The sequence below is a fragment of the Cyprinus carpio genome, chromosome B6, assembly GCF_018340385.1.
Source record: "Cyprinus carpio isolate SPL01 chromosome B6, ASM1834038v1, whole genome shotgun sequence".
NCBI lineage: Eukaryota > Metazoa > Chordata > Actinopteri > Cypriniformes > Cyprinidae > Cyprinus > Cyprinus carpio.
The window spans coordinates 12,119,706-12,144,934 of NC_056602.1; the positions used below are offsets into that span (position 1 = coordinate 12,119,706).

Consider the following 25,229-nt stretch of genomic DNA (forward strand, 5'->3'; position numbering starts at 1 on the left):
AAGCAGAGTCCAGCTGTGTGTCTGTGAAGAGTGACGGGTCTATGGATCCGCCAACAAACTTTAAGAGTGGAGATTCACAGCCTGATCTCAGGTATAACGTTTGTATGAAAATGTGATTATAACATGACCTTTAATATTGTCACATATTATCACAGTTATGTTCACAGTTTTTGTATAAAACACAGTACATGAAATGACTATAAAGTGCTCTTTAAAGTGAATGTTGATAATAAATGTATAGTTGATTTGTTACATACAGTCTTTAAATAATGAACTTCAGTGTTTCTCTGTTTTAGCTCAGTTCATCAGAAGAGATCAGAAGCAGAGTTCAGCTGTGTGTCTATGAAGAGTGATGTGTCTTTGGATTTTAACAGTGGGAAATACACGGCCTGATCCCAGGTATAACTTTTGTATGAAAATATGATTATAACGTGACTTTTATTATTGTCATATATTATGTTCACAGTTATGTTCACAGTTTTTGTATAAATAGTATATGAGTGAGTATAAAGCGGGGATGGTTTTCGGGAAATTTCGGGAAGTAACTTGTTGTAGTCCCTAACAGCCATTTTTTGTAGACATTAAATGGCATAATTTTAAAAGATATCTCCGTTTGCATTGAACTTTCAGCATCGTAACTTTGGAGATCTTGTTTATGCTCAAACAGCAACATTACACACTAACTAACGTTTAAAAAAAGTGAAATCGCAATCAACCCCCCCCCCTTTAAAGTGAATTTGATAATGATAAATGTATAGATGATTTGTTGCATAAACTCATTTAACACTAGAACCTCCAGAGGTCGTTGTAACCTAAAAGCGCCAGTGGATCGCCGGTACCCACATACATTACAACTGTATTTATATGGCTAAAGAACATTATTTCACTGTATTATGCTGCTGTCTTCACAAAGAAGTGTCTAGAGTCATGAAATGATTATGTCTAGTCATCAAATATATTTTTATCCTGTTGTTTTATGTTCAAGACTTTTTTTATGCAGGTTTACACTAATCACTTTTTAATAACGGTCAATATAAGCTAAACAAGCTTGCACTGACAATGAGAATTAGAAGGAAGTAAATACATATTTGGGTGGTGAAAAATTAATCAATTATTAATCAATATATAAAATTAATCAATATATAAAGATAACCCTTGTGTAATACGCTATTATTATAGATTATTGACATTTTTTTTAAATTATTATTAAAGACTATGGATAATAATGAGCACTATTGTGTCGTACAGCTTCACCTAATTAATTATTAATTTGTTTAGTTATGTCATTTATAATTTGAACAACAGAACATCAATAAGCTTCAGGTAATCACATTTTTTTTTATTCATAACATGCCATAATCATTTCATAACTCTAGACACTTCTTTGTGAAGACAGTTGCATAATACAGTGAAATAATATGTTCTTTAGCCATATAAATACAGTTGTAATGTACGTGGGTAAAATTTACCCCATGGCGGTTGTAGTGTTTAAATAATGAACTTCAGTGTTTCTCTGTTTTAGTTCAGCAGAAGCAGAGTCCAACTGTGTGTCTATGAAGAGTGAACATGACTATGATTCAGCCAATAAACTTAAACAGTGGAGATACACGGCCTGATCCCAGGTATAAATATTTCTGTAGGAAATAAGATCTGAACATATGATACAACATAAGACATTGTGCTTTTTTAACTCATCTAATAATGTTGAATTTCTATTTTACAGCAAAGAAGTCCTCTCAACACATTTAGATCAAATCTGCTGAAGAAGTTTAAGCATCTCTGTGTGAGGGAACAGCGACGCAGAGAAACCCAACACTGCTGAATGAGATCTACACAGAGCTCTACATCACAGAGAGTGAGAGTGGAGAGATCAGTAATGAGCATGAAGTGAGACATATTGAGACACAATCCAGGAGAGCAGCAACAGAGGACACAGCTATCAAATGCAGTGAATCTTTAGAGCTTTTACCTGGACAAGACAAAGCCATCAGATCTGTGCTGACAAAGGGAGTCGCTGGCATTGGAAAAAAACAGTCTCTGTGCAGAAGTTCATCCTGGACTGGGCTGAAGGGAAAGAGAATCAGGACGTCCAGCTCATATTTCCACTTCCTTTCAGAGAAATCAACTTGATGAAGGACAAAAAACACTCAGTCTTTCAGATCTTCTTCATGTCTTTTCCCTGAAACTAAAGAAATGGAAATATCCAGTGATGAATATAAAGTGTTGTTCATCTTTGATGGTGTGGATGATGGTGTCGTCTGTCTCTGGGATTTTCAGAGCGATGTGAGGGTTGTGTGATGTAAGTGAATCAGCCTCAGTGGACGTGCTGCTGAAGAACCTCATTGAGGGGAATCTCTTCCCCTGCTCTCATCTGGATCACCTCCAGACCAGCAGCAGCTGATCTCGTCCCCTCTGAGTGTGTCCATCGAGTGACAGAGGTACGAGGCTTCAATGAGCCACAGAAGGAGGAATACTTCAGGAAGAGAATCAGTGATCAGAGTCTGGCCGACAGGATCATCTCACACCTGAAGAGATCAAGGAGCCTCTACAACATGTGCCACATCCCAGTCTTCTGCTGGATCTCAGCTGCTTGTTCTGGAGAAGATGTTGAGTCGAGGAAAGAGAGGAGAGATTCCCAAGACTCTCACCTCAAATGTACACACACTTCCTGATCCTTCAGACCAACATCAAACATCAGAAGGACTATGAGAAGAAGGTGACAGATAAAGACATGATCCTCAAACTGGGGAAACTGGCTTTCCAGCAGCTTCTGAAAAGAAAACCTGATCTTCTATGAGGAAGACCTGAGAGAGAGTGTGGCATTGACGTGACAGAAGCATTAGTGTACTCAGGATTGTGCACTCAGATCTTCAGAGAGGATTTGGGCTTGTATCAGGGGAAAGTCTTCTGCTTTGTTCATCTGAGCCTTCAGGAACATCTAGCAGCTCTATATGTGCACATCTCCTTTACAATCAAGAAGAGAAATGTGTTTGACCAAACCAAACAGAGTCTGTTGTCTCAAACTTTTAACTGGAAGAAATATAATTCACTATCTGAGCTGCATCAGAAAGCTGTGGATGAAGCTTTAAAGAGTAAGAATGGACATCTGGATCTTCTCCTGCGTTTTCTTCTGGGTCTCTCAGTGGAGTCCAATCAGACTCTCTTACGAGAACTACTGACACAAGACAGGGAAGCTGCTCCTACAACAAAGAGAGAAAACAGTTGAGTACATCAAGCAGAAGATCAGAGAGAATCGCTCTCCAGAGAAATTCATCAATCTGTTCCACTGTCTGAATGAACTGGGTGATGATTCACTGATGCAGGAGATCCAAGATTATCTGAAATTTGGAGAAATAAAAGAAACCAAAATTCTCCTCTTCACCAGTGGTCAGCTCTGGTTTATGTGTTGCTGTCATCAGAGCAGAAGATGGATGTGTTTGATCTGAATGAGTTTATTGGAGGTCAACATACAGCAGATGACGTTCTTCAGAATCTGTTACCCTGTGGTTAAAGAATCTAGATCAGTTCGGTGAGTAACACTGAAAACAATCACTGCACTTTCAAAACATGGTCACATTTATGATTTTAGCATGTGATTTTTTACCAAAGCAACAAAATTAGGAAAATCTCAGAGAATCACATTTCAGTGAGAGCCCTCATTTGATTGGCTACAAAAAAGTTGGTGGACCCGCCCTCTCCCTCACGCTTGCAAAACTCAGTGAGAGAATCATGCCAAAATTGTAAGTGCAGAGAAAAGAAAGAGGGAGCTGTACATATCGGTTTATTTTGGGAACTTTTTGCCCCACATGCACAACAGGTCATTTAAACATTTGCAATAGTAAGTTTTTTTTTCACACACACAGACTGGTTCTATGCAGTTGATCCGTTTTGCAGTTCTTTAGACTGTAGATTTTTGCTTGCACATCATCACTGTTCACAAGGCTTGCAGTACTTTTGACTGTATTTTAGCGAAAAACAACATGCCTAGAGTGTAAGCGCAGAAAAATGGAAATCAGAAGAATGCAGATCAAATTTATTTTGCTTTAGCATAAAGCTGCAGTTTCACAATACTTGAATTACACGTATGAGTAACAGTAAAAGGGGTGCAAATCATTTTTCATATGCTAGAAACGCAATTTACACCTTTAAAAAGCTTATCTTGTGCATGCAAATCTAATTTACACTTACAGTTTTATGTACACTTCCACAACTCCTACCCTGCGTATACAGATCTATTTGGCATTAAATTACCTTCATAAATTACAAAACTAAGGGCAGGGCAGATTAAACTGATGATTGAGAAACAACTTAATGAGATAGACATCTGATGTAGAGAGTGCAAAAAAAAAGCAGGATAATTAATACATTTAAATGGACTATTACTCACCTGTATGTGCGTCTTTTAAATTAGTGCTTGAAGTCTTTGACACAGACAGCATATTAATCTTTGGTTTGAAAAGAAGATTACAAACAAAAATATAACCTTTACTTGTCGTTTCTTTGAGGGACATAAATTTAGATAAATAAGGTCATGGGGTAATGTCTTGATTCTCTTCCATCATGGATAGTAGGCTGTGTTATACTTGAAATGTCAACCACTCTGAATCTCATTATGTCAATTATGTTATTCATCTCTCTAATCAAACTCTTTCCTTAAAAAAAAGCCCCAAAAAAGTTCTTACTTAATGTTCCTTGCCAGTTATTAAAATATATTATGTATTGAATTTGAACTGCTGTTATTCACAAAATTTTATTTAAAAAACAAATAAATAAATATATGAATAATAAACCGCAAGATGCGCCCTTTAAAATTATATTGATTTATTGATTTATTTTAGTGTGATGCCGATAGATGTCAGTTTTGAATAATAATAATTAATTAATTTCACAAAATAGAATATAGCTATTGTCGTGCTACACCGCTATTTCCTGAAAAAAGTAGTCAGTTACTGGAAAAAAAGCTACATTGTTTTAAAAAGTAGCTGCCCTACTGTCAAGCTACTGAAAAATGTAGTTACGTTAATAAAGTCACTACTTGTAGCTAGCTACTCCCCAATACTGCTACTAAGAAAAAACCATTCACAGGGAGCATAATTCTACTTCTTAGACCCTAAGGGGGGAATAAATTTAAATAATTAGCAGATGCTTTTATGCAAAGTGACTTATAAATGAGGACAATAGAAGCAATCAAAACCAACAAAAGAGCAATTTAAGTGCTATGACAAAGCCTGATAAGTCTTACAAAGCACACCTAGCAAGTTTTTATTTATTTTTATAAATAAAAAGAATGAAAAGTAGATAATATAGAAATAGAACAGAGAGAGTGACAGTGTTAGAGGTTCAAGTTTTTTAAATATTATTGAAAAGAAAAAAAATGGCAGCCGTTGCAGTAGTACGTGCTAGTGGTGTGCTTTGTGTTCTTGAACAAAATCTGAGATTTTTTATCTATAAAACAGCTGATGGGAAAGTTATAGTGGAGTATGAGTTTTTGAACTTTATTGTCATTAAAATGAGAACACTGTCTTATGATGAAACTGTCTTGTTAGCCTCAAACATTTTTTTTTTTTCGTTGAGGAATACAAGTGACTGTTGTTTGAAATGTGCAAGACTACAATATGATGCATCAAGCATAAAGGCCCTCAGAAGGACATTAATAACATCAAGGACTGTCTCAAGGTTGTTAAATTAGTGCGGTGAAAAGATCCCCAGGTTTGTTTCGCACTATTTGGATGAACTTCTGCCTGTGGGATTTGGTAACATGGACGCCTCTGCGTTACTCAGTAGAATGGAACAGCTGAGTCGGGAAGTTTCAAGTTTGAGAGAGGCCCTGTAAGCTCAGGCAAGACCAAGTTAAATGTGGTTAGATTGGATTTCAATTGGGCTATAGGAATTGAGTTCAGTGGTGGTGGGAAAAGATTCATCATTCTGAACATTTATACACCTTATGAGCGTCCCCAGAGTGAAGATGAATACCTTAATAGGTTGGCTTGTGTTATGTCCTTTATTCAAGATAATGCAACCACATGCTTTTTTTTTTGTGGGTAATATGAATATGGATGTTTCTGATGGTAGTTCCTTATTTGCAAATATTAATTAAGTTTTGCTCTGATAATGGTCTGGTCCTCTCAAGTAAAGAACGTTTTACCTGTTAAAATTTACACATGGGTCAGTGACGTTATAGAATTTCAAAACAGTAAAAAAATAAAAAATGAAAAGACAAATAAAATCTAGCATTTTTTTCTGTAAATCTATGTGTATATTTTTTGTTTTTATAAGTGCCCTTTATAAAAAATAACAATATTTGACATTTTAATGTGTTTCTTTGTATACAGTCCTTGAAAATGTCATAAGGTAAAACGAAGTGATTTTTAGAAATAAATTAATATTGATATTCATGACACGGTTAAATACAACCAAGAATGTAATAGTTGATCTGTAAGTATTCTATAAGGAAGTTGCAAAATATAAACACCTACACCACAAATACTACATATTTTGTTTTTTTTAACGACTACAGCATGTCATCTATGGACATTTGTTCTATTTTTTTTTGCTAGAAATTAGTCAAAAATGCCTTGAAGTTATGTATATATATATATATCATACTAGCTCTCCTCCATTATTTTCATGAACCATGTAAACAAACAAAGTATTATTTTTACTTCTTTTAAAATTCAATGTTTTACCATATGACATATTTTGTTTTTTACTGTATGACATAGTACAATTTCAATGTTTCATTGCATTTTTAATATAATAAATTGATGTAGGCCAATTCAGAATGAATGTTTCCTCTGCCGTTGCCTGCATGTACACGTACATTTATTGATATTTATTCATAAATGTACATACAAAAAGTGTTGGGGGTAACGCATTACAAGTAACGTGAGTTACGTAATCAGATTACTTTTCTAAAGTAACTAGTAAAGTAATGCATTACTTTTTAATTTAGAAGCAAATATCTGAGTTACTTTTTCAAATAAGTAATGCCAGTTACTTTGTTTCCCATGTATTGACTGACAGCCCTCGTGCTGCCATGTTGAGAGAAATCGTGCAGAGCGTTGTGTGTGAATATGAAGTTACTTTAGTTCTAGACTAAACATGAACATGCATTTACTCATCTCACCTGCACAAAAACAGATTCAGTATTCCTCAAAATGAATAAAAACAGTCAAATGAAAAATAGGAATATTATACAAATATGCAATAATTAAATATGTTAAATAAGACAAATATCAATTATGTATTTAATCCCATTTTATTAACCAATGTCTTTGTTACTGACTTTCGATGATCCAATTCAACCATACTAATTAGAAAAAATGACACTTGTGTTTAATTTTTGTCATTGCTGAATAGTGTTGAAGTTTCTTTTCCTGCGTCATTTTTTTCATGCAATTTGTTTGAGCGTCGGCCTCTACTGTACAGATGTGAATTTACATTTCCTTCAGCCTGAGGCGTATTAATTTCACTTTTCACTTTTGGTGTGAAAGGGCTTTTACATTTATAAAAGAAGAACTTTTTTTTATATTAAAAACGAACAAGCGAGCCCTGGCCAGATTTAAAAAAGTAACTCAAAAGTAAAGGAAACACATTACTTACCATACAAAGTAACTAAGTAACGTAATTAGTTACTTTTTTAAGGAGTAACGCAATATCGTAATGTATTACTTTTTAAAAAGTAACTTTCCCCAACACTGCATACAAATACACAAACATACATTTTATATACAGGCTATATACACACACACACACACGCGCACACACACACACACACACACACACACACACACACACACATGAATAATATATCTATATATATGAAGCCGCTTTCCAGAAAAAACATTGCGATGCTGACTTCAACTCAGTTCTATAGATAAGATACTGCCTATACTGACAAAACTGGCACATCCTGACATTACTGACATCATATACTCTCACAGTTATACCTTTCCCTCCTCTTAGCTAGGTTCTCCTCTCTAGCTGCAGGATCTGCCCTTTGCTTTGCACGGAAACGTGCACCCCTCTCCTTACTAAAAAAGAGGCATCTGTAATAATGTGAAAAAATGCTTGAAATAGGCAGAAATATATTATATATGTTAATATTAATTCATAGTAGTTGTACAAACTATATATGTGATAAAACAATTAAGAAATAACTAAATAATTCAGTTAAATGCTCAGTGTCATATGGTATAACAACATGTCATACGGTAAAATCGTTTGTCCTTATGACATTTTTTGTTTGCCCTTATGACAGTTTCATGCTTTGTCATTTATAACAGGCAGTTGCTTGGCCACCTCTTTCCACCATTACACTTTACCTTGACCTTTTAACTTTATATTTCACCTGTAAATCAATATTTTTTCAAATTTTAAATTTATTAAACCCTTTTTTGACGTTTGACCCTATGACACCCAAATCTGTGACACATGGTAACACACTTGGAAAAGGTGAAATTACCTGAAATTTGGGAGCAAAATCTTAAACTTACCCTCTACTTGGCTGGTCTTCAGGGGTCCTCTGAGTGATGTCATCACATGTCACATGACTTAAGTCATTAATATTCAGTTCCAAAATGGCTTCCAAACTTTGTTGTTACCGTATGACATAGGGAAAATGTGTCTTTGCGGAACAATTTGTTTTAGATACTAATGACATTTCTTAAAGGTCTATCTTACTGATACTTTAATATGCTTATCTTAAGACTTGAAAAAATATGCCAAATGAAAAATTTTATCATTTTTTAAATATTTTTAATCATTTTAAATGCAATTGTCTTAAATAACTTTAAGTGAATTCCGTTTGACCGTATGACATTTGACCACATTAATAGTCTAAAAGTTTACCTATTTTTGAATTTTTCACACAATTATGAACAGTGAGGAGGACAAATGATGTGAGATTAAAGCATATATATAATTTTAAACCTATTTTATATAATATATAATATTTATTGCTCCTGGAAGTCCAAATCAGTGCGGCACGTCACTGACCCAAATATATTATATAATATTTATTGCTCCTGGAAGTCCAAATCAGTTGGGTATGTAAAACTGATGCACATGATTCTTTAGAGTCCATGAGAATTAATTATGAGTTTGCCACTACTGATCATGTGCCTTTTTCTTTGTCTATAAATCTGGGCAATTTACAAACACTTTTTGTCTCTATGAGTAACAACAAGCAGGTAGGGATTGGTAGAGATTGGATTGGTCTAATTTGACTGAGGTGGAACTTAAAGTATATTGTTTTCAGTCTGACACATTGTTGAGAAATATAGATTTACCTAAAGACGTGGCTATATGCTGTGATATTAATTGTAAGAACCCGCAACATGGTATTGAGCTATGTTTCTTGTATGATAACATTGTGGAGTCTCTTCTTACCTCAGGCAGATCTCTGTGTAAGACTTAGATGTATAACTCTAAACCAGGTTGGAATTAATATGTAAAAGAGTTTCATGCTGAGGCTAGAAAGGCTTTTAAAGCTTGGGTCGAGTCAGGCAGACATAAACATGGTCCTTTATTTGAGTATAAGAAACAAACAAATGCAAATTTTAAGTATGCACTACATTTCATCAGGAGGAATGAAAATATAAAGAGATCTGACTCTCTTGCGAAGAAACTGCAAAATAATAATCAAAATGATTTTTGGAAAGAAAATAAAGCGAATAAACAATTGTAAAACATATTTACCAAACAAATATAAGTGGGGTAAGTGGGTCAGAAGAGATTACTCAAATGTGGCAAAAGCATTATTATGAGCTGTTTAACTGTGTTAAGAGTAAATCTTTTGTAGTAGATAACATTGATAATACTGTGTTAAGAGTAACTCTTTTGTAGTGGTTTATGATGCTAAAAAATAATAAGGCATGTGGTATGGATAAGATATCTGCTGTAGAAAGTTATATCCTTTGCTCGCTATTTGTTTTATCATAGTTGGGAACTGCCCCACTTTATACAAACAGACACTGGCATTGTAGGCAACTCTCACAGGAAACGGTCCTTGCCCTCCGCAGAAGGCACTGCACACATCTGAATATTTGGGTTGAACTGATCCAGAACAGTGTTTGTAAATACAACTTAACTACTGATTTCTAGTTGTGTCCTCTTTTGGAAGGCCAAACAAAGTAGCTCTCAAAGTAATTTCAAACACAGCGTCTCCACAACATGGCGCCGGCGGCAACAGTGAGAATAAAAGCCTTCTTTCTTTGCGTGAACATTTGGGTGGTGTTATGCAAATCTTCCCACACTGTGATGTAGGGGGCATGTTAGAACGAGCCGTTTTTGGTAGACGTGGTTGACTCTTAATTTTTATAAAGAATATCTCTTTGGATTTGAGACTTAGTCTTTGCAACTTTACAGATCTTCTTTAAGAACCAAGAGCTTGTAACACTCCAAAGAGAAAGGAAAAACTGAAATTGCATCATATAACCCCTTTAAAATTGAGAAAGGGATTACTGAAATTGCATCATATAACCCCTTTAAAACTGTATCACCACAGTCAGAGCTTTCTGGAAGTCACTACGTTCTCCAGTTTGAAAAACCCTACCAGATAAATAAACACAATAAGTAAACACATTATATTGCTGTTTTTTTTTTTGTTCTTTACACAGGGCTATGTGGATGTAATCTCAATGCTCAGTCCTGTGAAAGTTTGTCTTCAGCTCTACAATCCTCAAACTCTGTTCTGAGAGAGCTGGACCTGAGTTACAATGACCTGCAGGACTCTGGAGAGAAGCTTCTTTCTGATGGACTGAAGAGTCTAAAGTGTCAGCTGGAGATTCTAAGGTAAATGGTTTTTATTCAAAAAAAAATTAACAACAAAATATTCAGTTTGTTTTATCAAATTGTAAAGCTTGTGATGTAGCTCTATATATTACTGTTTGTTTTGTTCTTTACACAGGCTATGTGGATGTAATCTCACTGCTCAGTCTTGTGGAAGTTTGTCTTCAGCTCTACAATCCTCAAACTCTGTCCTGAGAGAGCTGGACCTGAGCAACAATGACCTGCAGGATTCTGGAGTGAAGCTTCTTTGTGATGGACTGAAGAGTCCAAACTGTCAGCTGCAGATACTGAGGTAAATGGCTCTCAATCAAATTAACAAAATATTTAGTGTGTTTATCAAATTATAAAGCTTGTGGTGTAACATGCATTGAATAGCTGCCCTTTTATTTGATCAGCCATCTTAATCATTTTGACCTTGATAAACGCTGTTAGACAGCCGAGGCAGACCAGTATAAAAAATCAACTTTTTTTAAAGTAATTTGTTATCCAAAGCCAATAGGTGTGTAGTGGAGTGAAGCAGAGCAGCATGAAGATTTTTAAAAACATTGGGGGGGACAATTTGCCCATATAAATCAGTGGGATGTGTCCTGTTCAGTGTCAGTTGTGGTTACACACAAGACATCAAATCAGTATCCAGAAGTTACAAAGTTTTACTGTAAAACTCTAGTGTTTAGTAGTGTTGCAACAGATCACAAAACTCAGTTTGGGTCATATTACAGATTTTGAGTCAGGGATCGGATAATTTTTTTGGATCAGCAAAAAAAAAAAAAAATTATTTAGTTAAAATAAATTAAAAATTACTTACTTTAAGAACTTCTGTACAACTGCAAAAATGAGCTTAACTAATAAAGTCAGTAATAAAACATGAACAATTACACAAATTACAAGATGAATACAATGCAGTTACAAATAAAGTCAGTAACAGTATTCAGGTGCAGAAATGCAATAATTCAGTGTAAAATAACACAATAGTGCTCACTGCACAGGTAAATTACAGATTGATCTCTAATAAAGATATGGATTTATTTGATTAGCAGACAGAAGCAGGTATTTATTGGCTGCTGTCTCTTTAAGACCAAATGCACGGACCTAATACTGACACACATCCGCTTTCTTTATCAGCTGTTTACATTTACTTAAGACATAACTGACTGTATTTACTATAATACTTGCCATAACAAGTATTTCAACATAATTTTATGTGTATGTAAAAAGAGGAGTCAATTCAGTGTTCACTCAGTGTCTGAATCGTGCCTCTCTCTGCGTGTGCACGCTTCAGGTGTGTGGAGCAGCAGCTGAGTGCACAGAAAACAGTGAGTTAAAATTACTTGAATGTGTAAATTGGCAATACAAAACTTTTCACTCTATAATGGTGAAACTTCACAATTAACCCTCTGGAGTCGATTAACGCGTATACGCGTTTTGGGGTATTTTCTCCTGATAACCCCGAAAAGAACTTAAATTACACTTTCAGTTCGTACAGATCGTACAGATAAGAGCAATACATCAATCGAATCTGTAAAGGGTCTACTTTTTTTGTATACAGACATAATAACAACAAAATTTTGTGCACTTATAAAATAAAGATAACAAACCAGGAGTGCTGTCTGCAGCCTTTGTCTGCGCTGATCTTCAGTTACAAACGCGTCATTAAAATGAACTGTAACTCAGTGAATACTCAACACAGAGACATGATGAGAGATATCTACAGAAAGCCTGACATGTCTACTTTTAAACTAACAAGTGCTGCTGAAAACAAATATTCTGTGATAAAGTAATCCATATGGAAACAACGCGATGTCCGTTTTTCACGTCTCCCTTCATTATCTTCTAATGCGACCACGCCCCCGCGCCGAGCGCGCTATTGAGATTCAAATGTTTCACTGAAGCACGCGGCTTTTGAATACGCCCACACAACAGAAGACAACGTAGCGAGATTTTTCTTCAAGTTTTTTTTTTTTATTTTACTGTTTGCTTCGCGATGAGAGGAATAAGACATAATTCACCCCCAAAAAGATGTGATGTGGTTGAGGATTTTGAGATTTGGATTTCCTCAGAAAAAAAGAATGAAGCACTTTATTCAGCAGAGATCATAAACATGAGTAAGTCTCTTATTTATTTATTTATTTATATACTTGTACTATTTTTCACATAACGTGTAAACATTTTACTAGTTAGACTTTTTCCAAAGACTTTTTCCAAACTATAATTCCTGACTAAATTTATAATCAAGTGAAATATTATGAAGTTTCAATAACAATATACACTACTATACCATTCAAAAGCTTGATGTAAAATAATATAAATGTACCAATAAATGTAACTGTAACAAATGTAATAAACAATGCTGTTCTTTCAAATTTATCCCCCCTAAAAAAACCCTGAAAAAAAAATATTCTCAGCTCTTTTCAACATTATAATAATAATAATAATGATAATAATAACAATAAATGTTTTTTTTGTAGAAAATAAGATTGTTAAAAGGATTTCTGAAGGATTGTGTGACTGGAGTAATAATGCAAAAAATTCAGTTTGAAAGTCAGCTTTGATTTTTCCTAATAAACTGTTTAACTGCACTCACAAGTGAATATTAAATTATGTTGTGGGATAATTAAATATATTCTAAATAAACTACAAACATAAAATTATATACATTTATTTTGTCCTCACATTCTTTCTTGTAACTCATCCCTCTCAGTGACATAGCTGACTGAATGGCTCATTATGCAGATCATTATGCAGGCCTTTGTCTTCTCAGGTGTGAATTCATGATAGTTGACGCCTACTCGCATATGACTTTTACCAACAAAAAAGTGTCTTAGAAAATTTAAATCAATATATTGTTTTCTGTAAGTGAGTAAACAAGATGATTTTCACATCATTTTAGAAAAAAAAATTCTAGGCTACAAGCTCCAGTTCTCAAAAGTCCCGGGAACCAATTTTCTGTATGTGTTTTAATGCCTTATTCAAGTGATTTAACATTTTTAGTTTTTCACTAATCACTCATAACATTTTTTTTCTCAAAAACACAATCATGTACATACATGCTGCTCACATATTATTATAGCCTAGTTTGTGCTGATTTACAGTGAGATTAGACTTTAGCCATTTAGATATTTATAAAAAACTGAAAAAAGCACAGATGTCAGGGCATGACAAAACTTCTCCAGGCCCCAAAAAATACCCTTAGACTCCAGAGGGTTAATCTGCGAATCACATGCGTGCCGAAATGTGGGGCCTGGTCTGTTCGGATCACCTACAAGCCATTGCACCCCTGTTTTTTAGGTGCCAAAAACTCACCATCGCTTAGCTAAGAGCACTCTGTGTTTCTCACACAGTTTTTTTTCATACATTGATAGTGACGTACATTATTGCATATAAAATGAGGGAGACATTTATTTTTTTAACACGAAGTAAACCTTAAGACATGACCATATAGAAATAATTAATAGCTGAAATGTGTAGAAATGTGTGAAAGAGATGTCTGATTGTCACATGGACTATTCCTGTGTTTGTAGATTGTCTGGCTGTATGGTGACAGAGAAAGGATGTCGTTATGTGTCTTCAGCTCTGAGTACAAACCCCTCACACCTGAGAGAGCTGGATCTGAGATACAATCACCCAAGAGATTCAGGAGTCAAGCTACTCTCTGAAAAACTGGAGGATTCGAACTGCTCATTGGACAAACTGAAGTACGTCAAGCAGAAAGTTTTTATTATTTTGTTTCATATTATTATAAATATATAAAGTTTTTTTTTAAATTTAAGTGCAATATTCTTTTATGTTTAGGTCACAGTTAAACTGTCTCTAACTAAAACCTCATTCAATAAATTACTCGATAAGAAAGCTAAATTTTTTTGCCTGTTTAATTATGTTGAAAAGTTCCATATAGGAAAATATATTACAATACTATGTATTCCATATTCAGCTGCTTTAACAATGTATAAATATAATACTTTTAAAAGTAATTATGAATGAAATCTGCAATTATTACTGAACTAAACCAGGATTTTTCTTTAATTACTGTGGGAGGCACTTAACATAAAACCATCAGGCTTTTAAAGAACTATGTAACGTTGTGTCTCCACTGGTTGTAACAAAGCAAAAGTTCCAAATCTTTTTCTCTTTTCCCTTCAAAAGCAGTGCAAACACTTGGAGTTTGTCAGAAAATAGAATGGGACATCAGTTTTACTGTCTGGGATTTCTCAATTGCGCCGCGCCACATCTAATGTAGTCAAAATCATAATATAATGGGTTATATTATAATGGGTTCTAAAATAATCTGATTATAAATAATCTAACCTTGATGTCGTAAACGCATGGATTTACATTTCTGCATTTGACATTGAGAGCATAGGTTGTAATTAGGGATGGTGTGAGGATGTTATTGTATCTGCTTTGTTTATTATTATTAGGCCTCAAGCCTGGAGGGCGAAGAGCCCTATTGTTTTCCTTAGGATTATTAGGGATCAAGCCTGGAGGGCGAGAGCCCTATTGTTTTCCTTAGGATTATTTTTTTATTATTATTTTTTTTTTTCCCCAACGTCTCGGGGGCTTTTGGGGGCCCTTAACATGCTCGAAAACTCTTGAAAATTGGCACACACATTGGAGACCTGCGGCCGTTGGGGCCGGGCAGAGACTGATACACGGGCGTGGCACAGGGGCTCTACAGCGCCCCCTGGAATATGGAGGGCCATATATCATTCATACTTGCACGTAGACGTATGAAACTCGGTACACATGTAGATCTCATCAAACCAAACAACTTTTGTAATGCATGTCATAGGCTCCGCCCAACAGAAAGTCAGCTATTTAGGGTTTAGTATTCTTATTTTTTCGTCAAAGTTTTTGGGGGCTTTTGGGGCCCTTAACATGCTCAAAAACTCTTGAAAATTTGCTCACACCTTAGAATCTGTGGCCATTAGGAGGCTGCAGAGGCTGGGACCCGGGCGTGGCACAGGGGCTCTACGGTGCCCCCTGGAACACAGTCAGAAATGTCGATGTATAGCTCACACACATACTTGCACGTATCCATATGACACTCAGTACACATATAGATCTCATTGTGCCGAACACCTTTCGTATTGCATGTCATAGGGCTCCGCCCAACAGGAAGTCAGCTATTTAGAGCTATGTAAAAAAGTGCATGCTCTGGAATTTGATATACTTGTCATAGGTTTTTTTACCCGATTGTCACCAAACTTGGTCAACATGATCTCAAGACATTGGGAATGCAAAATTGCCATTTTTGATATCTCGAATGGATCGTGTCGAGGCGTTTGAAATTATGGCGAGAAATGAGAAACAGGAAGTGTCTAATAACATCCACATACATTTCCTGATTTTAATTAAACTTCATCAGTTTGTTTCGTTGTATGATGCCGATCGCATATATGTGACTATTAGGAGTCAAAGTTTATATCTCCACCAACTGGCAGCAGGAAGTGTGTCATTTTCAAAATGCTTTGAATTCGGCATCTTATTTTTTACTCAATTTGCTGCTTCAAACTTCATCAGAATAATGTCAAAACACGGCCCATGTAAAACTGTTGAGGGGATATTGATATCTAATATAGTGTTGCCATGGCAACATGTCAAACTGGAATATTTTTCCGGTGATTTTGAGGCAGATAACATGCTTAGAATTTCATGAAACTCAGAACACATATCAGTATCAATGATACATAGACAATGGCAAAAGGTCATAAAAGGGCGTGGAGGAGGCACTCTATAGCGCCACCTTTTGTCAAAAGTGGGGGGGTTAGTTTAAGTTACAGACACCAAACTCGGTACATATATTGTTCTTATTAAGACGGACAACTTTCTAATTTACAGTCATGCCTACTACGACCAACAGGAAGTCGGCTATTTTAATTTGAATATGGATGTTTTCACTTTTAAATCGGTTAAAAATACAAATAAATAAATAAATTTAATTCACACTGACAAGCTAAACCAACATATCTTATTATTAGTGGGTCAGGCTCATTAATAATTGATGTCTGGCCAGAGAAACAGTGAGATAGACGAGAGATAAATCACCGCTCCGATCAGCGCGTGCTGGCTCAACGAGCTCACAACAAACAAATTTATTCTTGTTTAAGAACTTTAGCTTAAGAGCTAAATTCAGATGTTTGTGAGCTGTTTAACCTGTTAAAATGAAATATTTGCGGCAGTCTGCCTGACAGCGCGAGACTTCTGAACACTTGAAGGGAAAAAAAGTCTACATACAGAAACTACAGCCTTTTACATTACAACACTGCGGTGAATCAACACAAAACAATTAGAAGAACATATTATAGAGATGAAAATGAGTGTTTATGAGTGCTTGTGAGATTTTTTCTTTGTCTAAGGGCTGAACATCACATCGATTGCTCTGCGCTCCAGAACATGGTGATGGGTTTTTCAGCGAGAACGGACAAATTAAATACACATTTCATTCACACTGACAAGCTAAACCAACATATGTTATTATTACCGGGTCAGATCTCATTAATAAATTATGTCTGGCTAGAGTTTTGTTTCACACATCGTACATAAATCAGCGCTGTTTAAGAGAGTGGGTTCTTTGGAGATCGTAATAAATGTAATTTTTTTGTTTTAAGAGCTTTTTAAAATAAAATATTACCGCAAATGCACACAATCCACCCATTAGAACACAACAAGAGCTTAATTCAGGTTTTTGAGAGCTGTTTAAGTATGGAAATTAAAGACTATTTGACAGCGCGAGACTGTCTAAGGGCAGAATAACATCGATCTCTCGAGCTCCAGAGGACCCTGATTCTGGCTTTTCGTCGCAAGAACGAACAAATCAAGAACAATATTATTTCAAAATACATAATAGCTTGGCGAATATAAATGAAAATAGCCACATGAACATAAAATGTTGAGAAATAAATCTGAAGTGGATCATGATACTGGATTTGAATATTAAAGTGACTGAATTTACCAGCTGCTTTCTGTCTTTTATTTTAATCTATAAAAACAGAAAATCATTCGTCTTGGCTGCTTTTTTTTTATGTGTGTATGTATTCATGTATTTTATTATTATTATTATTATTTATTATTTATTTTGCTCTAACAAGAATTAATCTGTATTTACTAAATCGATGAAGTGTTTTTTACATTTGATTTGTCCATTTCTGCATCTAAACACCTATAAACTTAAAACATGCACTATTAAACTATTGTTAGCAATTTCTTTATCGTCCAGTTTAACTGGTGTACACACTTTTATTTTCATAATAAATTTGTTTTTTTAGATTATAGACAGTTACAGTGGTCTATAATAAATATTTAAAAGGATTTGTTCAAGCTGCTTAAAATGTTTGAAGTAGGCTAAGTTTTTTTAAATGTAAAATAAACCTAAAAAAAAAAAAAAAAAAAAAAAGTTTTTTCGGAAACAGCCATATTTACGAAAAGGTGCTTAACCTATAGAAAAATAAAACTATGAATTAAATTAGTATTTAATTTTTAGTAATGACCATTTTTGTTGTCATAAAAACCTTCTTCTTTACAATACAAAATAACAATTGTCAATAGTAAATATTATGAAAACAACTAAATGTTGTACTTTTTTCATCATTATATAGTTTATGTATTATAATTGTAAAAATAAAAACAAATTTAGCAACTCACATATTAATCATTCAACACTGCTTAAAAATGTAAGTTGAAAATTAAACTCATGATTAAGCATGAAATAAGATACAGAATCAGTAAATTAGATTTTAATGTGGGTATATTATCAGTAAACTAATCATTAAATATTTATAATCATTCAAAAATATTGGCCCCTTTCATAATGTTGTTCAAAAATGAAGGCCACAATGCTAATGTTGTCCACTCGATGGCGCCACAGGATAGCAAATACTTCAAGATCTGTTCAAAGACTTGAAAATGTTTCATTTATGTGCATAAATAAAAAATGCATAAACATTCATCTTTTTTCCATAAACTATAATAAAGCCCGATATAGTAATTATGCAAAAGCTATCATCTCCTAAATACCATTACTTTTTGTTATTTTAATTGTATTGACAACATATTTCTCAAGTTATCACACATTACTGAAAAAGTGTAGAAGGGACCACTATATTAGTTATCTATTTTCATGTTGTGCATATAATAGTACTCATATAAGGACTCATAATTTACTTCAAAAGAGACACGTTCATTGTGTAACTGCATCATCTACACAAACCAATGTGCTTGGACCCATAATAATCACCTTGAATCAAACCATATTGTTTCAGTTACCTTCTGTGTCTTTGGCCACAACGCTTCAGTGACAGGAATGTGAAATAGCAAACAGGGGAAAAAATAAAAGGCATGACTTTATTTGCATCCAAGTAGCCAACTCTATTACAGATGTTCCACAGCCAAGACTTTTATTAGAATAGAAAATAGCAAGGGTTCGAATAAATAGTTTATTAATCATTTTATTTCACTTTCTTAATGAATATTGTTCTGTGTATGTGATTTCAAAGTCTTGATGCTTCGGATTAACCCGTTAATTGCCGTATCCATTAAAACCTGAGTGGCAGAGGGTTACTGTAAATGCATGTGCCCGCTGGGCACAGTTTACCTGATGCCACCGGGGGGTGGCGTTTGCATGGCTGAGCCCGATCGGCTTGAGCCATTATTAGGGCCCGAGCACCGATGGTGTGAGGACCCTCTTGTATCTGCTTCGTTTATTTTTCTTCTTCTTCTTCTTCTTCTTCTTCTTCTTCTTCTTCTTCTTCTTCTTCTCCCAAATGAATCGCATTTTTGAGGGCCTAAACATGCTCGAAAAGTCCTGAAACTTTACACACGCGTCAGACCTGGTGAAAATTTACGTCTGATATAGGTTTCAGAAGAGGGTGTGGCAAAATGGCTCGACAGCGCCACCTACCGTACAAAAAATTCAACAGCCCTCGAGCTGTGTTTCACGTACATGCACGAAAATTGGCACACTTATGTAAAGCATCAGTACCTACAAAAAAGACTCTTGGAGCAATATCCGAAACCCAACAGGAAGTCGGTTATTTTTAATTTTATGAGCAAATTTTGCATCATTTTTGTCATTTGCATGCCTTGTATTTTAACGAACTCCTCCTAGAGATTTTTTCAGATCAACACCAAATTTGGTATGCCTAATCTAAAGGCCTTTGCGACGTTAAATTGCGAAGATCTTGAGTTTTCGTTGAAGGGCGTGTCCGTGGCGGCCTGACGAATTTCGATGATTCGCCATGAAAAATGAAGTTGCTATTACTCAGACATACAATGTCCAATCTGCCACAAACTTCACATGTTTGATAAGACTCCTGACCTGAACAGATTGATATGCCCATATTCAGTTATAGTCATAGCGCCACCTACTGGCAACAGGAAGTTACATATTTTACACTGTAACAAACTACCCCGAGAAATTTTATGACATTAAATTTTTTTTTTTCAGTCACTCTATTCTAAAGGCCTGTGCGATGTTAAATTGTGAAGATCTTGAGTTTTCGTTAAAGGGCGTTTCCATGGCGCCGTCACAAAGTTCGATGTCTCGCCATGGGAATAAAAGTTATTGTAACTCAGGCATAAAATGTCCGATCTTGCCCAAACTTCACATGTTCGATAAGAGTCCTGGCCTGAACAAATCTGATGGCCAATATTCCATCGGGTTTGGCAAAATGCCTCGATAGCGCCACCTATACATTTTCAACGGAGTGCGCCTCGAGCTACGTTTCACGTACATGTACAAAAATCGGTACACACATGTAATACACCAATACCTACACAAAAAGTCTCTTGGTACGAAAATTCGAATCCCAACAGGAAGTCAGTTATTTTGAATTTTCTCTGCAAAATTTGTGTTGTTTTTGCCATTTTCAGGGGTTGTACTTTAACGAACTCCTCCTAGAGATTTATTCAGATCAACACCAAACTTTATCTGTGTATTCTAAAGGCCTTTGCGATGTTAAATTGCGAAGATCTTGAGGTTTCGTTTAAGGGCGTGTCTGTGGCGGCCTTACAAATTTCGATGTTTCGCCATGAGAAAGGAAGTTGCTATAAACTCAGACATACAATGTCCAATGTGCCCCAAACTTCACATGTTTGAGAAGACTCCTGACCTGAATATATCTACATGCCAATATTCAGATATCGCTATAGCGCCACCTGCTGGCAACAGGAAGTGACATGTTTTACGCCGTAACAAACTACTCCTAGATATTTTATGACATTTTATAATTTTTTTTGGTCAGTCTAATCTAAAGGCCTTTGTGATGTTAAATTATAAACATCTCATTAAAGGGTGTGGCCATGGCGCCGTGACAAAGTTTGATGTCTCGCCATGGGAATAGAAGTTGTTGTAACTCAGGCATAAGATGTCCGATCTTCCCCAAACTTCACATGTTCGAAAAGAGTCTTGGCCTGAACACATCTGAAGGTCATTATTCCACTATAATCATAGCGCCACCTGCTGGCAACAGGAAATGGCTTGTTTTGCACTAACTTAAACATGCAATGTCCAATCTGCATTAAAAATTCAAATATTTGGAAAGAGTCATGGCATGAATATATCTAAAGGCCAATATTCAGTTATAATCATAGCGCCACCTGTTGTCAATGGGACACCTCATGCCTTATACTAACCTCAAACATTCCATGTTCAATCTGCACTAAATTTCATATGCTTGATAAAAAGTGCTGGACTGAAGAAATGTACATGCTGAAATCCAGTTATAGTCATAGCGCCACCTGCTGGCAGCTGGAAGATTGGCACATATAAATGACTTTGACATATTTCTCTTATATTTACCGCATAAAACGCATCATATATCTCGCCGTTCGCTGTTTTACAAAAGCCACATGCTGGAGGTGAGCCCGGGTGCGAGGGCCCGTTCATCGCTGCTTGCAGCTTTAATTATATTAGTTTTTCTTGTTGTTATTGTTCTTTAATATGTGTTTGATTTTTTAGTTATTTTAGTTGTTGCTTTACTTAGGAATCTTTGCAATTGCATTTGAATTGTTGAAAATTTACATGTGATATAGGTTTCAGAAGTGGGTGTGGCAAAATGGCTCGATAGCGCCACCTATTAAATTTCAACGGAGTGCGCCTGGAGCTACGTTTCACGTACATGCATGAAAATTGGTACACACGTGTAGCACACCATTATCTACAAAAAGTCTCTTGGTACAAAATCCAAAACCCAACAGGAAGTAAGTTATTTTTGAATTTCCTGTAGGATTTTTGTGCAGTTTTTGCCATATCCATGCCTCGTACTTTGACGAACTCCTCCTACAGTTTTAATCGGATTGTCTTCAAATTTGGTGAGGGTCATCATAAGACCTTTGTGATGTTAAATTGCGAAGGTTTTGAGTTTTTCGTCAAGGGGTGTGTCCCTGGCGGCCTGACAAATTTGATGTGTCGCCGTGAAAGAGGAAGTTGCTGTAACTCAGGCAAGCAATGTCCGATCTGCCCCAAACTTCACATGTGTGATAGGTGTTCTGACCTGAACAAACACTCATGACCAAATTCAGTTATAGTCATAGCGCCACCTGCTGGCAAACGGAAGTGACATGGTTAACACTCTTATGGAACTCCTAGGAACATATTACATAAGTGTCAGCAATTGCTAAATATCACTGGCAACATGTTAGAAACATAATAAAACATGCTAGCAACACTTAGCTAAGTGCTAAAGCATGCTACTGTTCTATGCACTGAGAGACAGGAAGTTGCTGTAACTCATGCATCAATGCCCAATCTTCCCCAAACTTCACATGTTTGACAAGAGTCGGCCTGAAACACATCAACATGCCATATTTGGTGTTATAGTCATAGCACCACCTGCTGGCAACAGTAAGGACATGTTTAACGCTACTTATGGACACCTAGCAACATATTAAAAAGCATCAACAAGTTTAAATATGCTGGCAACATGCTGCGAAAACATACTAATACATGCTAGCAACACTTAGCTAAGTGCTAAAAAAGCATGCTACTAATGCAGTGAAAAGGGAAGTTGCTGTAATTCAGACCAGAAATGTCATTATCTGTGCCCAAACTTCATACGTTTGACAAAGAGTCCTGTCCTGAAAACATCAACATTCCCGTATTCGGTTATAGTTCATAGCGCCACTGCTGGCAACAGGTAGTGTTCATGTGTAACAATATTATGGACTCGTAGCAACATATTAAAAAAGTGTCAGCAAGTGCTAAATACACTGGGCAACATGTTAGAAACATACTAAAACATGCTAGTAACATTTAGCTAAATGCTAAAGCATCCTATTAATGCAGTGAAACAGGAAGTTACTGTACTTCATGCATACAGTGTCAAATCTGCCCCAAATGAAACAAGTTTGATAAGAGTCCTGTCCTGAACACATCAACATGCCCGTATCGATTTAAGTCATAGCGCCACCTGCTGGCAAACAGGAATTGTCATGTTTAACCCTGTTATGGACTCCTAGCAACATCATATTTAAAAAGTTTCAGGAAGTGCTAATCTACTGGCAACATGTTAGAAACATACTAAAACATGCTAGTAGCACTTAGCTAAGTGCTAAAGCATGCGTACTAATGCAGTCGAAAAAGGAAGTTGCTGTAACTCAGGCATACAATGTCCGATCTGCCCCAAACTTCACAGATTTAACAAGAGTCCTGTCCTGAAACACATCAACCATGCCCATATTTGGTTATAGTCATAGCGCCATCTGCTGGCAACAGGAAGTGTCATGTGTAACACTGTTATGGAGTGCTTGCAAAATAATAAAAAAGCATCATCAAGTGTTAAATAGGCTGTGCAAATTCTAGAAGCATGCTAAAACATGCTAGCAACACTTAGCTCAGTGTTAAAGCATGCTATTAATGCAGTGTTGCAGAACATTACTGTAACTTGTGCATACAATGTCCAATCTGCCTCAAAACTTCACAAGTTTGATTAGAGTCCTGGCCTGAAGATATCTACATGCTCATATTTGGTTATAGTTATATCGCCACCTACTGGCAAACAGGAAGTGACATGTTTTTCACTTAGGCACTATTGCAACACAGTAAAATATGCCATCTGTGGCTAATCATGCTAGAAATATTCTCAAACATGCTAGCAACATTTACTATGTGCTAAAGGGATGCTATTAATCCTATGAAACAGGAAGTTGTTGTAACTCATGCATACAATGCCCAATCTGCCCCAAACTTCACATGTTTATAAGAGTCCTGGCCTGAACACATCTAAAGGCCAATATTTCGTATTAGAATCATACCGCCACCTGCTGGCGACAGGAAATTGACTTGTTTTTTTAAAAAACTAACACACTACATGCAATAAACCGGTCTGCCCAAGGTTCATAATTTGATATGGGTCCTAGCCTGACTCATCTGTAAGCCAATATTTATTTATAGTATTTGCGCCACCTGCTGGCGACAGGAAATTAATTGTTTTTAAACTAACTAAAACATGCAATGTCTGATCTGCCTGGAACTTTGCATGTTTGGTTAAAAGTCCTGGCCTGAACACATTACATGCCCGATATTCAGATATAATCATAGCGCCACCTGTTGGCAGCAGGAAATGTGGCCACAAATATTTACCATTAAAAAAGCATATGGTCCAACGTTCACTGATCTCATATGTCCACCGGGTGGTGGTGAGCACGGGTTGCGAGGGTCCCTTTCATCGCTGCTTGCAGCTTTAATTTATTAGGGCTATAACAAGCCCAAAGGGGCGAAGAGCCCTATTGTTTTCCTTGGGTTTATTTTTTATTATTTAGGGCTCAAGCCTGGAGGGTGAGAGCCCTATTGTTTTCCTTAAGATTATTTTTTATTATATTAGGGCTCAAGCCTGGAGGGCAGAGCCCTATTGTTTTCCTTAGGATTATTAGGGCCCGAGTCAATGGGCGCAGGGCCCTTTTGTTTTTACAAGGATTTATTCTTATTAAGGCCCGAGCACCAATGGTGTGAGGATCCTCTTGTATCTGCTTCATTTTATTATTATTAGGGCCCGAGCACCGATGGTGTGAGGGACCCTCTTGTATCTGCTTGTTATTATTATTATTATTTTAGGCCCGAGCCAATGGGCGCAGGGCCCTATTGATTTTCTAAGGATTATTATTTTATTTTATTATTTTTCTTTGGACTAAACGGGGCATTTTGGGGGCCTTAACGTACTCAAAAACTCTTGAAAATTGGCACACACATTGGAATCTGCGGTCATTAGGACGCCGCAGAGACTGGGACCCGGGCGTGGCACAGGGGACTCTACGGCGCCCCCTGGAACACAGTCAGAAGTCTTGAACCATAGCTCACACATACTTGCATGTATTTATATGAAACTCTGTACACTTATAGATCTCATTGAGCTGAACAACTTTCGCGCTCTATGTCATAGGCTCTGCCCAACAGGAAGTCAGCTATTCAGGGCTGTTTAAAAAAAGCATGCTCTGGAATTTGAAATACT

General features: G+C 36.0%; 1 long non-coding RNA gene across 1 annotated transcript; it reads left to right on the forward strand.

Annotated features, from left to right (window-relative positions):
- Window positions 1-8: 8 nt before the first annotated feature.
- LOC122137555 lies at window positions 9-1,946 on the forward strand. The gene is made up of 3 exons (XR_006154945.1): window positions 9-91; window positions 1,523-1,622; window positions 1,724-1,946. It is a non-coding gene; the product is annotated as an uncharacterized LOC122137555 (long non-coding RNA).
- The last annotated feature ends 23,283 nt before the right edge of the window (window positions 1,947-25,229 follow it).